We start from the raw sequence: 16534 nt of genomic DNA, 5'->3' as shown, positions 1-16534 counted from the left end.
CCTAGTACCGGACAGATGGGAGGCAGCCAAATGCAAGGGGTCTTGTTCTGTGAATTATTGTCCAATTCTGAAACTCCACCTCTCTGCTGGCATCTCCACCTGGAAGCCCCACGGGCACCTTGGATTCAACAGCATGTCCTAAACTGAACCCATCCCCTTCCTTCCCCGAACCTGCTCCTTTTCCCATATGCATTTTAGCTAATGGTTCATCTAATTAACAATCAACATAAGGGTATCAGTTCAAGTTACTGCATTTATAGCTCTACCTCTTCCATGTTCCTAACCTTCTGTATATAATTAATTACCAAGTCCTCACAAATTTACTTCTTCAGTATCCCTACATCTTCCCCTCTTTCCAGACAGTTGCCAAGGTCGTCATTTTTATTGCTTTGGCTATTACAACAACTTCAAACTGGTCGCCTTACCCTCTCTTGTACATTCTTCCTCTCTTATACATCCTCCATGCTGTTGCGAAAATGATCTTTCAGAAGGACAGGACATTTCTAAAAAATGTTTGAGGTCTTCCTGCATAGAGGACACAAAGGGCTTCACATGGCATTGGCGGTGCTCCTCAGTTTGGCCTAAACAATACCATTAGCCTCTTCTCCCAGTGCTTCCCTCCCAAATAGATCTTTTTTTTTTTTTTTTTTTTGCGGTGCGCGGGCCTCTCTCACTGTTGTGACATCTCCCATTGTGGAGCACAGGCTCCGGACGCGCAGGCTCAGCGGCCATGGCTCACGGGCCCAGCCGCTCCGCGGCATGTCGGATCTTCGCGGACCGGGGCACGAACCCGTGTCCCCTGCATCGGCAGGTGGACTCTCAACCACTGCGCCACCAGGGAAGCCTCCAAATAGATCTTATATTCCACTCTCACCAGATTATTTGTCATCGTTTCTTCTGTCCTCTCACCCTGTAAAATCCTACCTATCCCTCAAGATCAGTTCAAATGTTGTCTCCTTTGTGACGCCCTTCTGACCCTCAAGCCTCTTGTTGGAATTTACTATGGTTTTCTTTGTACCCCCAAAGCTTCTAACTGTTCCTTTATGTGCTCGACAGAATCGTGGCCCCCAATATTGCCCATGTCCTAATGCCCAGAACCTGTGACCATGTCACCTCACATGGCAAAAGGAACTTTGCAGATGCAATTAAGTTAAGATCTTGAAATGGGAAAATTATCCTAGATTATCCAGGTGGACCCAGTGTAATCACAGTGGTCCTTATAAAAGGGCAGAAGAAGGTCAGAGAGAAGAGAAGATGCCATTCTGTTGGCTTTGAAGATGGAGAAAGGGGGCCAGGAGCGAAGAAATGCAGGTCACCTCTCTAAGCTGGAAAAGGTAAGGAAGGAGATTCTCCCCTAGAGCATCCAGAAAAAATGCAGCCCAGTTGCCCCTTTTCAAATTTCTGACCTAGAGAACTATATGATAAGGCATTTGTGTCACTTGAAGCCATGAAGTATGTGGTAATTTTTTTTTTTTTTTTTTTTTGGCGGTACGCGGGCCTCTCACTGTTGTGGCCTCTCCCGTTGCAGAGCACAGGCTCCGGACGCGCAGGCTCAGCGGCCATGGCTCACGCGCCCAGCCGCTCCGCGTCATGTGGGATCCTCCCGGACCGGGGAATAAACCCGTGTCCCCTGCATCGGCAGGTGGATTCCCAACCACTGCACCACCAGGGAAGCCCCTGTGGTAATTTTTTAAAGCTGCAAGAAGAAACTAATATTCTCTACTCAGCATTTATTTATTATTTGCCTGGTACTATCCTGTCCTTCGTAATACTGCAAACTCTTTGAGAGCACGGACCAATCAGCTTAATGGTCTTATCCCCTGGGTGCCTAACACAGAGCTCTGCACATGTAGATGCCTATTATGCCTTTGAATTTAAATCAAATGCCCTGTTTGGGGTATTTGCATGTAAATCAAATGGTCTTTTGGGTGAAGTCCCAGAACTAGATTGAAACTGTTGTACGTGTGAAGCCAGGTGGGCTGGAACACCTAAACGGGCATCATTTCAGGTAGCTGGGTTTTCATCAGGTTAGAAATGATGCCAGGCCTAACGTGGAGGGGGACGGCATCTGTGTGGCATTTATTAAGCAGAGCCTATCAGTGATGCCTTGGGGTTCATGCCGCTATCTAACCTTTTGTCTCTCAGACTACATGTGGTTTTTGTTCTCACTGAACTTTCCAAGGGAGTAAATATTAGTGGTCTCATAGGGGAAGACACACAGAGACCAAGTTCTTGGCACCAAAAAGCAGGTTATCTCGGTCAAGAGTTGCACTTCATGTCTCCCCAGCCTCCAGCTCAGGTGCCTCTTGGTATATCCATCTATTTCTTTACGCACACATGAAATCAACACGTACTGATCACTGCAATGTAATAGGCACTGAAGACAAAGAAGAAATAAAGTCTTGGACATCAAGAAGCTCCTTCCATCAGAGCAGCGGGAGCTGACAGGGCAGGGGGTAAGCGTGATCTTTTTTTTTTTTTTTTTTCCGGTACGCGGGCCTCTCACTGTTGTGGCCTCTCCCGCTGCGGAGCACAGGCTCCGGACGCGCAGGCTCAGAACGCGCAGGCTCAGAACGCGCAGGCGCAGCGGCCATGGCTCACGGGCCCAGCCGCCCCACGGCATGTGGGATCCTCCCGGACCGCGGCACGAACCCGTGTCCCCTACATCGGCAGGCGGACCCCCTACATCGGCAGGCGGACCCCCTACATCGGCAGGCGGACTCTCAACCACTGCGCCACCAGGGAAGCCCAAGCGTGATCTTTAAGAGCCATGCCGGAGGTGTGTATAAACAGCTTATTCATTCTATTCCATTGGTCTTGTGGCATCTATCACGTAGGTGAGGCCAGGGCAGCTGTGAGTGTTGTCCACTCTGTCCTCAAGGCCCAGAGACCGGAATCTCCCTTTTTATTTACTTATTTATTTATTCTTGGCCATGCATGCGGGATCTTAACTCCTCGACCAGAGATTGGAACCTGCACCCCCTGCGGTGGAAGCACAGAGCCTTAACCACTGGATGGCCGGGGAAGTCCCGGGAATCTCCCTTTTTTAAGGTGTTCCTCTTAAAGCACATTCCGCATACACAGCTGGATCTTTGGGGATATTGACTCCCCATTCAACAGTGTATCCTTCCAAGGCCACCTTACCCAGGAGGATGAACACTATGCATCCCTTCCAAAGGGAAATCTGCATCCCTCTTCGTTGGGACTTAGCTGGTCCAGATTATTCAACGTTCCTCCTCCCTTCTTCCACCTCCAAATCCTGGCTGCTCTGCCACTAATTTAATGTACAATTTAGGGAATCCAGTCCTGGTCTCTGGGCCTCAGTTTCTTCTTCTGTAAAATGGGTGTGGTTACCATTCCTGCCTTGCCTACCAACTGTGGGTTTTGTGAAAAGCAAATGCAATAATGAACAGTAAAGACTGTTGTGGACTAAAACCTGTTTATATCTGTTAACTGTCCTTAAAGTAATAGTAGTTATTTTAATATATATTTATACTAATAATTACCACTGCTATTCTTATTATTTTTATCACTATTATTGCCGTGGGAGGGTTGTTAGCTGCTTCCAAGAATCAGGCAGCTGTCATTGCCAAGTGACTCAATCACCACATGACCAAAAATAGGCTAAATTAGAATGCATTTCAAGCCCCCTTGCATAAAAAACCATGGCCCTGCTTATAGCTGCATTTTCCATTGCTTTTCTCTCCCTCTCAGGGTCACTATAGCCAGATTTAACCTATTCTGAAACTGCCCAGGTGGAGGGGTGTTGACAAGAGTCCTGAGCCCCTCCTAGGCATGATCCTCCATTCCCCACCCAGATGGAGGATGCGCCTCAGGCCCACAGATGACCAGGGTCTCCTAGGAGCACCTTGTTGGTCCTCTGGCATCCAATCTTACCTGCATTGCCGACCCTGCTGATGTGAGGGCCCGCCACATAGCTTCACCTTTGTCCTTCGGCAGGCCTGGCCCAACGTATTTACCTTCTCAGCATCTGGGCAGCAGAGGAGGCCAAGCTGGGGCTTCCTGGTGTTGGCTGACTCTCAGACAGGAGACATCCTTCTTCTCTTCACTGAGACCTCCAATCACTGCTGGTTCCGCAGGATGCTTTGGCTCCTCGTTAATTACAGATCTCAGATTGGTCTCTTTGATGACTTCTATCTCCCTGCTGATGAACCAAGAGCAAGGAAGTTGCGGTGCTATTTGTGACGCTGCAGATTAGCATCTCTTCAGCTCAGCAGCTCAGTTCTCCTTCACCCTGGAGTTCAGTCCACAAAAGGCAACTGAGGAGGGTGGGGGTACTCTCAGGATGCACGGTAACTCCCGGGTACGGGGGTCCCTGGATGGGACTCCCCCATTTCTCTATTTTCTGTCTTCTGTAAAATGGCATACGTGACATTCTTCACAGTGAACATGAGATTATATACGTGAAAGTGAATACTTAATTAGAAACTACCATACATTGATCAGGCAATATTAAAAGAGTCTGTTCTGGAAGATTTTAGAGCTTAAAATAAGACAGACACTATTCACCACGGAACTTTCTCCTCTCTGTCCTCATCCATGGTGGAACTGGGGGTGGGCGGCAGAGGGAGTAGTCGCGATGACCAAATAAGATAACGGATGTGAACTATGTGCTTGGGGTTCCAAGAGCTTAGTTCCAACCATATTTTGTAACTTCATCACTTAAATTTACGTCATCTTACCCAAGTGCTACCCTTTCTGAACCTCAGTTTCATTATCTGAAAAAGGCTCTAGTACTAAAACAAAACAAAAACAAAACCCAAATAAATGAATACCAGTGAGAAAACCATTGGCCTGGACTATTTCTGAAGTCCCTTCCAGCTAGATCATAGAATAAACTTTCATAAAAATTTTCCAAGAAATGGATAGGTTCCATGAAAATTTCATCCTAAACTCAAGTCACGACACTTACCAGTTCGTGGAGAGTTGGAGCAGATCTGTGAAGGGACCCATACAGGTCAGCTCATGATTTTAGACACTCAGTCTCCGGCTTCCCACCTTACCCACCTACAAAGAAAGGACAGGGGACAGGTCAGCAGACGTCCTAGCCCTGAGCTCCAAGAGTAAGCCTGGGTGGCACGGGGCCTTAGTTTCCTCCTCATCAACCGAGCGGCTTGGGTTCGATGTTCTCAGAGGCGGTTTTCAGTTTCAAAGCCCGTGAATCTAACTTCTTTGAGTCTCACTTCTAACAAGTCCCAGGCCCAGGGAGTGGGACCGGCCTCCTGTGTGCAGGAGACGCGCCTTGTTGGAGCAGATGGAGTGCGTCTATCATGGCAGCGGCGTCACCAGTCTGGTCACCTCAGATGTCTCTCCAATTAACACTCATGGTGGCAGCCAACTGCTCAGGCAGCAGAACATGCTGGTGGAAGGGATGGCGGGAACTCCTGGGCCTGCTGCCACACCTATTATCCAAGCCTGGGAGTGGGAGGGTCCGGCCAGACTTCGCGGTGTGTGGGAGATGGGAGGAGGGATGGATAAAAATGGGAGGTGGAATGTGTGCCGGGAGACTTCTTTAGCTGTCGAGTCCTAGAAAGTCAGCAGTGGAGGATGCTCATCTAGTCACAGCCCTTACTCTCTTCTTGGATTGCGCTTCCTTCTTCACTCCGGTCCTGCCTGACATGGGGTGTGACACCATCTCCTCTTGCTTTTGCTTCCAGAGTGATCTCCCTGTCTTCCATTTCTCTTCCTCTCCAAACCATGCCCTACAAGACGGCCAGAGTGTGACTTCTAGAATACAAATGTGATTATCTTATTCCCCTGCATTTTAGTGTTTCCCCACTCCCTTCAGGAAATGACAACAACAGCAACAAAAATAGTAGCCCATAACCTGAAATACACATAGCCTGATGGACACAGGCCCCTGGAGATCTGATTTACTCCATCTCTTACTTCCTCTGCCCTTCTCACCCCGAGGGCATCCTGTCCTTGGTTAATTACTTGAAATTCTCCAAACTGGACCCTTCCCACATTCTTCTCTCCACCTTGTTTCCCCTGCTTGGTGCTCAGCCTTTAAAATTCAACTTAGCTGTCCCTTCTTCTGGGACGCACTGTTAGAGCAGCCTCTCAGAGCATTTACCACCCTGTTAGGTGATTATCCCTTGATGTCACACTCTCCTTCCCTACACAGTTAGCTTTCCCAGGGATGAGAATACATCTAATTCATTTCCTTTACACAGGCAGAACTGGCTTGACATCAGATACCCTACTGAACTCCAGAGTTAATTTGACTGATGTGGCTTTCATGCCACTCCTTGGGCTGTGACCTTGGTCAAGGAGAACCACTTCACCAGGAAGCAGGCACATGGTAAATGCTGGTTGAGTGAGTGAGGGATCTCCCTCATTTCACAGAGGAGGAAAGAGGCCTGGAAAGGGCAGGTGATCCACCGAGGCTCACATGGAGGGAGGGTCCAGCTGTGATGGCCCCAGGGAATCCTACTCTTGACTCCTCCTCCAGATTTCATCCCACCATCCTACATGGTCAGGTAGCTTCCACCTACCCTCCTCTTGTGTGAGAGGGCGGCAGAGCGCCCTGGCTGGGTGGCGCGTGTGCGCATAAAGGAGGTCCCCAGTTCGGGCTGGACTGCCACATCTCCAGGCGACTGTGGAATTCCTGGACTCGTGGGCTGGGTATCGATGGACGTGCAACCATGCAGTGAGGCTGGCAAATGGGAGAGCAGACCCATTTAAAATAGGAAGTCCTGAGACTCGGCAGGAGTGGGAGGTGTTTAGAATAGAAAGAAATCGCAATTAGGAACCCTTTGTACCGATTCAGGTATGGATGTTATCTGTTGGTCTTACTGGCCGGGGGCAATGGCAAAGAGCCAACCCAAAGCCTCCATCTCCCAAGCACGTCGAAAATCCCTGCCTGTGTTGTTTTTGGGAGGGAAGGTTTGGCTTGGACTAGTTTTCCCTGAAAAATCAAAACAATTCCTGAGAGTGGGCCCAGCTTTCAGGGGCAGCCTGGGAGCTGGGCATGTTTCCCTGGGCCTGGATGTTAGCGTGCCGGCTTCTGGAGTGGAGGGGGCATCTGAAGGTCACGCGGCAGGGAATCCAAACCTCTGAGCCTGATTTACAGCTCAGGGCCTCAAATCTCCTCCCTCCCAGCCCACATAAACCCCCCAGTTTCCTCCTGTGTGCGCCAGCACTCCTCCGAGCTGGGAAATGAGATCTCACCAGTGGCTTTTTCTGGGCTTATGTATGGTTGCTTCCCTGAGAGGGTGGCAGGAAGGAACAGAAGTGGTTCTTGAAAATGTGAGCAGGAGAGCGTCATGGTGAGTCAGAGAAGGACAAGACTGAAAGAGCTTGGAGGTGATCCAGCTCAGAACCCTTATTTGTCTTGTCTCCTTTCTTTCCTTTTCTTTTCTAGTCTTTATTTCCCCCTCTCCTTTCCTTTTCGTTCCTTTTCTTGTTGTGGCTTCCGCAGAAAATCTTATATGGAAATCTAACGTATTAAACTGAAAAATGGAAGTGCTCTAGGCGGTTGTGGGTATGGGGTTTTGGCCTCCTTTTCTAGCTTCCGTCTTATCTGACCCCTTGAGACCCCTCCTCAGATCGCTGGGCTTCCCAGACAGCAGTTTGGAAACCTCTGCTGTGATCCAACACCCTCTTTTCACACATGAGGTCACGAAGGCCCGAGGGGGTGATGGGGTTTATTAAAGGCCAAACAGAGAATTAGTGATGGAGTTGGGCTCTCCATCCTCTTTCCAGTAACTTGTGCCAGATGCCATGTAGACCCTGTAATGGCTCAGCCTGGCCCTAGGTTCTTTGGTGCATAAATGCTATTTTTATTAAGGAAAAAATCAGTTAGGATTTAAGAAGCCCGGGATCAGTAGTTCTGGGAAATAAGCACCAAGTCCCCGTGGCTGCTTCACCCCTTTGGCCCGGGTGCCGTGATTCCTCTGCCTGCGTTTGGAACCTGGGGCTAACCTTGCTCCTCCTTGGCCTGGGGCCCTGCCTTTATAAACTCATGGAGTAGAATCCTGCCTTCCAGCTAATATCCTTGACCTCTCACGTTTCCCATTTTAGCGGGACCTGGCCTGCCCCCAAAGCTGACCTAGGTGTGGGAACGTGTACTTGCTTCCAGGTCCCCCAACCCCCATCACTGCTTGAATCTCTGCTCACTGCTTGTCCCCAGCCACACTGCCATGCTCTGCTTGTCTCCCAGGACCCCTCAAGGACCTTCCTGAATAAGTAGGTGGTCTGGCAGCCTTCTCCCTTTGCCTAGATTTGTGTTCTCCTGACAAGGTGCTCGTGCCCACAAGCCTGGCCTTTGTAGCCTTTGGGGGAAGGGTTGTGGAGGGGAAGGGCTTGACGGTTACTCGAACCTTCCAGGCCCTCCCGATCCGTTCAGAACAGCTGCTCTAAAGCACACTCTCACAACCTAGTCCTTTCACCTGTGGCTCCTGGATTTGTGCCAGAAGAATTTGACAGGCCTCTGCCCAGCAATGGCCTCTCCTGCTAGACCCAGGAAAGCCCAGAATGAGAGACTGGCCCATGGGTTTATTTCCAGAGACTGTAGGGGAGGAAGTGGCTCCTGGAGCTCTCCAGCCAAACACATCAGGTTCCAGGCATTCCCATATTCTCTCCCGCTCTCTGGCTCCAGAGGATACACAGATTCTCTCAGAATCACCTCCAGTTCAGGTTGGTGCCCAGAACCCTCCAAGACACCTCAGACTCTGAGGCCTGAAAGTCTGTGACTGCCCCAGCCTTGCAGCCTTCACCCTGCCGAGGTCCTACGCATTTCCAGCCCCCACAGATCCCTTTCATGGCCTGCGTATGGGTAGAGGCCCAGGGAGGATCCTTGCCTGCCCTGGCTGTGTCCAGCTGCCCTTTCAGAATGCCACTATCAGAATTCGATCCCTGCCAGCCCACTGCCAGGGGTCAGGGAAGCCAGGTGACTTCCTTCCTGAAGGCCCAGAGGCTAAGGAGACAAGAAGCCTGAGCGTAGCTTGCCATCCTCCCCCACAGCAACCCTGAGCTGGCCCCTCATACCCTCAGCCCTCCTGGAGCCCCTCCCCGCGCGGGTGAGAGGCTCAGGCCTCAGTGCTTCTCCGAAACCCGGGTCCCACAGCCACAGACTGACTCTCCTAAACCCAGACCCAGAAGTCCCAGGCCATGGTCAGAGAGGCGGGAGGAGGCTGTGAGCCTCTCACCCCCCGAGGTCCACCTACCTCCCTGTGGCCCAGGTGGGAGCTGAAGAGCCCAGGGGTTGCCCTGAAGCATAACTGTAAGAGGTTGAGCTACCTGGAGAGAGCAGGGGCAGGGCTATCTGTTAGGCCTGTGGGAACGATCGCACCCACTATCAGTGGAAGAGTGCATTCTATCTGGGACCCCAGCCTTGACTCCAGAGCTTCCTCCAGATGCAGAGATTCAATGCAATTCTTAGCTTAAGGGTGTCCTAGAGCCAGTATCCCCTAGTCCTGAGCTGGAACCTATATCAAATGCTGAGCTGGATAGAACAAACACTGAGACAAAGACTGCATGGCTTCCAGAGGTCTTTAGAGAATATAACGACTGCTTCAGCTTCAGGGTGACAGCCCTCTCTCCTGAGTCCTGTATTGACCAGAGACCAAGAGACCCTCTCCTAGAACCTATTGTAATTGTTCCCGGGTGCATACCGGGAACTCGGAGGTCTCAGACGAGGCTGTGGCTGGCTGGGAATCCGCGCAGGCCATGCCCATTCAGCCTGAGTCCGATTGACGTGGGCAGGTCACCTGGAGAGGGTACTCTGCCAGACGGAGACCCTGGAGATGTGTCCCGGGTATAACCATCCCCTGCAAGGGCCCCTTCGAGCAGAGGAACAGACAGGCCCTCTTGACGTCTCCCCTAGGCTGGCAGCACTCTTATTGCTGGGTTAAAGAAGCTCCTCCCAGAAGCCTCTAGAACTTCCCTGGAGAGTAAGTGCTTTGCAGGGAGGGAGGATGGTGGGTTATCCACCACTTCTGGCCCAGTCTAGCCTGGAGCTGGGTTCTGATACCTCGCAGCTAGTTTCCTGGCCCCACGTCCAGTCACCATAAAGCCCAGGAGCTCAGGCTGAAGACATCTGGGCTCCTCATCTTGAAAATGGGGTGCTAACTGCTCCTGCCTCACAGGGTTGTTGGGATTCAGCTAAATGCCATGAACCTTCCCCAGAAACGGGAGGCCCTCAGTGCCTCTTTTCTGAACCTGGCTCTGAAAGTTTAAGCCTGGGGAGAAAGCACAGGTTTCAGAGAGTCAGCGCGACTGTCGTCTGGGGTCCTGCGGGGAGGGCCTGGCGAGCAGCCGTCGGCCCCTCTGGGCTGGCTTTTAAAGCTGACGTCTATAGGATGAATCCTATTCTAGAGCAACGTGCTGGATGTTAACAGCTAGGACCAGAGGCAGGAGGCCAGGATTCCTACCCTACGTCTGCCCCAAAGCTGCTGAGTTAGCTGCTTTGTGACTCAAAGTTCCAGACCAGGGAAAACTAAAACAGTTTCTCCTCTTTCCAGCCCAATGCATGGTAACAGAAACTTTCAAAATATACAGAGCCTTATAGCTCCCCAGACTCTTTAACACCCTCCATCTCCTCTGAGGATCACAGCCAGCCTATGAGGCTGGCGAGGCAGGGTTTTGTCCTCCTCTTGTGAGGAGTCGCAGCCTGTGGTCCAGAGGAGTGACTTGTTCAGAGACATCCAGAGCCCACATCTTGCTTCTACCCACTCCACTTTGTCACTCTTGTTTAATTTCAGACTTAAACGTTTATTTGGGGCTTTTGTTTAAATTGTGTCATTTCCAGCATGGCACGTCATCCACACTCAGCCTCAGCATCCGGCTAATTAGAAGCCCTACAGACGTGTCCTGGGCTCCTTCTATGAGACCAGCCTGGAGGGACGCTCCCTCTGCCCTCTGCACGGGCTAAGGAGGCCTCAGATTCAGTGTGGACAGCAGGAGACATAAGGGGTGGTTTGGGACTTCAGTGGACACTGGGCCCAGGATCATGAGAAAATTGATGGGGAGATGGCTTAGTAAACCATTCTGAAAGAAACACTGTCGAGCTTGTGAAAGGGCTGTGCTTCTCTCTTTTGGTGTTTGCTTATTTCTTCCATTTGGTCTCATTGTTCTAGGCTACAGGAAAGAGAGTGAAGAAAGGATGCTTGCTAGAGGCTTTTGGTCCTTTGTTTATGCAACCCAGAAACCACAGGTGCAAAGCATATAAACAGACTGATCTGTAAAATATATTGAATGTTTGAATTTTTGTTAAAGTTAATACAGCCACACATGGTTAAAACAGGTGCAAACATCGGGCTCCCCAGTGGGCGGTTTTCCATCTTCAGGTGGGGAAGATGTGGTTAACAGGTAGAAAGGCCAAAAAAAGACTTCGGCTGGGATTAGGCTGACTCCTCCCTGAAGTCAAATACTGCGGAAGGCATATAATAAAGGCAATACGCTCCTGATTTATGTCCCTCCCACCACGAGTCATTTTACTCAGAGGCGAGGATGTCTCACCACCCTGGCTCTAGTTTCGATGGGGATTGCCTCCCCATATCTAAGTAACGTGCTGATTCATATTATTATTTCTTGCTTATTTAACTTTCCTCAGCAATGATACATACCGAGTGCTTTCTGTGTGCCGAGCCCTCTTCTGTGTAACTGGGGAGTTTATCTTGTGAACTGATGTTCTACCGAGTTAGATGCAGATTGAGCTCACTTGGAACAACCCATCCTCTGGGTACAGTTATGTCGCTAATTTCAGTTTGAAAGAAGATAGTTGAAAGAAGAAGGCAGTGTATGGTGCAGGGTGAAGGTGACAGGGAGAAGGGGGGGTTTAGAGAGTAAGGATATAACATTATTTCTTGAATGTAGGGGACTTGGATACAAAACTTGAAAGTAAGGCCCTGAGATGTTCTCAGCAGTCTAGAGAGCCATAGATACCGAAACACCTGGGGATGAGCAATTCCACAGCATCGAGACTCCTAAAGTGTGCTTGCCCAAGTGTAGCTAGGGTGGCACCAACAGTATACACCCAGGCCTCGGACAAGACCCCCGGTGCCTGGAGAGGAAGCTGCTCACCTGACTAACGTCCCTTTTGGAGGTTCCACCCTTGGCAATGTGTCCTAGTCTGTTCAGTCTGCTATAACAAACCACGGACTGGATAACTTAAAAAACAGACATTTGTGTCTGAGTTCTGGAGGCTGGAAGTCCAAGAACAAGGCACTGGCAGATTCAGTGTCTGGTGAAGGGCCGCTTCTTGGTTCGTAGATGGCTGTCATGTCCCTGGAAGAAGAGGCAAGGGGTCTCTCTGGGGTCCCTTTTATAAGGGCACTCATCCCATTCATGAGGGTTCCACTCTCATGACCCATTCACCTTCCAAAAGCTCCACTTCCTAATACCATCACACTGGGGATTAGATTGCAACATATGAATTTTGCGGGGGGACACAAACATTCAGTCTATAGCACAACGTCTGGGAGAAGATAATCCAGCATAAGGTCAGGGGTCCTGAGTTGGAGGCCCAAGTCTAGCACTTAATAATTCTTTGTCTCTTGGTCTGCCTGGACTTAGATTTGCTTATCTGTAAATTGTCAATGAGTCCAGGTTCTCTAGATTGGTATGAGGATGAAATCATAGGTTGATATACCAATTGTAAAATGCTACAGAGTGAACTCTTTTTTTAAAAAATATCTGTGTGGTTATTTTTATTTATTTATTTATTTTTGGCTGCGTTGGGTCTTCGTCGCTGCATGCGGGCTTTCTCTAGTTGTGGTGAGCGGGGGCTACTCTTCATTCTGGCGCGCGGGCTTCTCATTGCGGTGGCCTCTCTTGTTGCAGAGCACGGGCTCTAGGCGCGTGGGCTTCAGTAGTTGTGGCACGTGGGCTCAGTAGTTGTGGCTTGTGGGCTCTAGAGTGCAGGCTCAGTAGTTGTGGCGCACGGGCTTAGTTGCTCCGTGGCATGTGGGATCTTCTCGGACCAGGGCTTGAACCCATGTTCCCTGCATTGGCAGGTGGATTCTTAACCACTGCGCCACCAGGGAAGTCCAAATTCTTATTATTAGAGAGTATGTGCAAAGAATGCCTGAATAAGGTTCTATAAATACAATTTCATGGTGCATTATTAATTTTCCTTTGTATAAATCAATGACTCTTGCCACTAACTTATCATGATAATGATTCTTATTCATACCCTGGATAATAAGAGAAATCACAATCACACGTTCTGGTGGAATGACTCTTTTAGTCAAGTAAATCTCCAGATGCTTGAAGAAGAGTTTTCTTTCCAACTCTCAGAGATTGGTGGCTGAAGTTGCCTCATAGTCACTGTGGAAAAAGTTCCTTGGCTGGTTTAGCCTCTGGGGTAGACTCTCAGCTCAAGCAAAAGCACGAAGTGGTTTCACTCTGCTGTGTGAGAAGCTCGATTCAAGTAAACTGACATTTATTGAAAGCTTCCTTTCACAGGGATTGTGCTGATGAAGGACTGTGACGGTGATTAGAGATGAATGTGACCTTCACCCTGCCAGTTATAGGTTTGCTCTGGTGAAAGGAACACACACACACACACACACACACACACACACACACACACACAACTCAGGATGATCAGTGATGAATTCTAAAATGTTAACAAAGTTTTATGCAGTGGGAAACTCAAGCAAGAAAAATAATTCTGAACTGGGGGTATCTGGGACATACATGTGGGGAAGGCGCAGGTTAAACCGTCTTGAACATTTACTAGAACTTTGGCAGAGTGGAAGGGGGAAGGCCCCGCCTGTGCAAAGGCCCGGGGGAAGGAGGGATCATTGAGTGAGTGGGGAAGAGCAGAGTCTAGAGTGTGGTAGAAGACAGTTTTGGAGAAGCAGTCTGGAATATTAGACAAGTGTGGAGGACCCTTGAGGCCTAGCTGAGGCTTGGTTTTATTCCACAGGCAACAGTGTCTGTGGAGGTGTCAAGAGTAGATCCCATCACAGGGAGAAAAGTGAATCAGGCAGAAGCAAATGTAGAGGCGGTGCTTTTCTCTCCTGATCCACAGTGGGGTAGTTTTGGGGGAGACAAGGCTGAGCAAAGTCTTCTGGAAGCGATCTGGGGGCCCCACCCAGAAACCATGCCTGACCTTCTTCTGTAAATACTAAATTACCTGTTCATTTCCCCAGTTACCGACTCAGGGAAATCAAATCAATCACTGCTAATTCTAACTTTAGTAAACATTCTTCAGTTTACATATAGGATATTGAAACCATAAATAACTGCATGACACGTGTGAACTTTGCCGAGGAGGTTTAGGTGGGGGAAAAATAGCATTCAATTAACAAGCTTGTCAGAAGCTGAGTCATTATAAATGACAGGAAGGCACATTTGCAATATTAAAAAAACTAATTAGAATATATATTTTCTAGAAAGCCATTTTATATTAATGAGAGGGGAAAAATCTATGCATCAAATCTCAGAACAAAGCAGAAAGCGCCCTTGTGGGTTATTATCCGTGATCATGGGAAACACTAGAGCATGGTGGGTAAGCGCAATGCTTGAGTGTCAGACTACCTGTGTTCAACCCTGACTCTGCTCCCGAGAGCTCCTTGGCCTCAAGTATCTGCTTAATCTCACTGAGCTCACCCATCTATCACATGAGGATGGAAAGAGTTGTGAAGATTGAGTCAATACAAGTAAGGCTCTTAGAACAGCACCTGCTATATCACAAATGCTATATAGACATTAGCGTCTACTGTCATTGTTGCTATTACTTTTTTTCTCTGGTCCTGTGAGGAAGGAAAGAAACCCATAAGTCTGGGGACTTATTATGTGACAGACACTTCCACAGTTACTATCTCATTTAATTTAATATCGCTAACTCTTTTCATTAGTTATTATTATTAACCATATTATATTGATAAGGACAATGTGAGAAGTTAGGTGTCCCTGTTGGAGTGACCCAGCCAGAACTGGCTCTGAGACTGGAACCCAGGACCATCTGCCTCCAAGTTCCCATCCATCCGAATGAACTCCCTTTATTTGAGAATGTTCTAGGCAAGGTTGGTTGATCTAGCGTCCTCTGATCAGCTGTGCTTCGTTATGGATTATATATATATATTTTTAACATCTTTATTGGGGTATAATTGCTTTACAATGGTGTGTTAGTTTCTGCTTTATAACAAAGTGAATCAGTTATACATATACATATGTTCCCATATCTCTTCCCTCTTGCCTCTCCCTCCCTCCCACCCTCCCTATCCCACCCCTCCAGGCGGTCACAAAGCACCGAGCCGATATCCCTGTGCCATGCGGCTGCTTCCCACTAGCTATCTACCTTATGTTTGGTAGTGTATATATGTCCATGCCTCTCTCTCGCCCTGTCACAGCTCACCCATGGATTATATTAATGGTGGGAATCATTCTGCTTTATTTTCCTGTCTAATTTGCTCTAACATCAGCCACACAGGCAGCTCTCACGGACTGGAGATGCTGAGTAGCCTCGTGCTCCGTAGACATGTCAGTTCCACCGGAGACAGAGACAGAGAGAAAGCAGCCGGAGAAGGCAGGTGACGGCCACTTAGCACATTGCATGACCCTCAGGGGAAACGGAGCAGCAGTTGAGGAGGAAGAAAACTCACCTGACAGGTTTAGTCAGTGCACGATTATGATCTCTGATGTGTGGAGTACATAAAGGCACAAAGCCCTTTCCCATGTGCACATACAGTATTATCTATTCCTCAGAAGGGCCTGGGAACCCTCAGCAGGGAAACCAAAAAGGCCTGCCAGTGGCAGAGTGGGTTTTAACCTCGGGCCTTTTCCAAATCCAAATTTGCTGCCTCCCACGGTAAGAAGAAGAATACCAACATCAAAGACAAGAGAAATAATTTTGAAATTAAGACGAAAATAATGGGCATCCCTTAGAGAGGTGGAGAAGGGTGCCGTGGCCCTGCCCTAGGGCAGTAATGTTCTTACTCCATCGAAAGGCTCAAGCTAAACACTTTGGGACCTTGAAAAGAGCAAATGGTTTGTGCTGTCAGGCTGCTGGGCAGGATCCCCCTTCACTTCCAGAGGTAGTCAAGCTCTCCAGGGGATCGGAGTGTGGGCCAGGGTTCAAAATCACTCACATCTGATGGCAGACCCCCTTCTCTTCCTGCGCTTCTTTGATTCAAGTAGGAAGTAATTCTAGGAACTTCTGACCCTGTGTCCTCGTCAGTAGTAATTTCAAAGCTTCTTTCTTGGCAGATCTGTGAGGGGCGACTTCTGCTGCAGCAGATCTCCTGGAGGAAGCAGCTGGGGGAGTTCTCATCCTGCCTTTGTTTTTCTCTTTCAAGGAAAAACTCCTTGAGAGCGGAGGGTGTCTGCATCGGTCTGGCCTCTCCCTCCCTGTGCCTGACCCTGGACAACTGGTGAGAAACAATGTTCTCTCTGTCCATTGTCATGACCAACTAACCGTGTGGTGCCCCTCACCTTGGGCAATTCGTTCACAGCCATCTGGCACTTGGCTGCGTCTCCTTATTATTTACGTTTGGAAAAACTTAGGGGTGTAATCTTTCTGTCAGTCAAAGCTAAAGTTTCTGCGAGGGGGGGAGGATGC

This window comes from Aethalodelphis obliquidens, unplaced genomic scaffold (genome assembly GCF_003676395.1).
Source record: "Aethalodelphis obliquidens isolate GAN/ISIS:26980383/991018 unplaced genomic scaffold, ASM367639v1 scaffold1, whole genome shotgun sequence".
Lineage (NCBI taxonomy): Eukaryota > Metazoa > Chordata > Mammalia > Artiodactyla > Delphinidae > Aethalodelphis > Aethalodelphis obliquidens.
The sequence above is the reverse complement of the archived record's forward strand: the minus strand, read 5'-3'. Positions refer to the sequence as shown.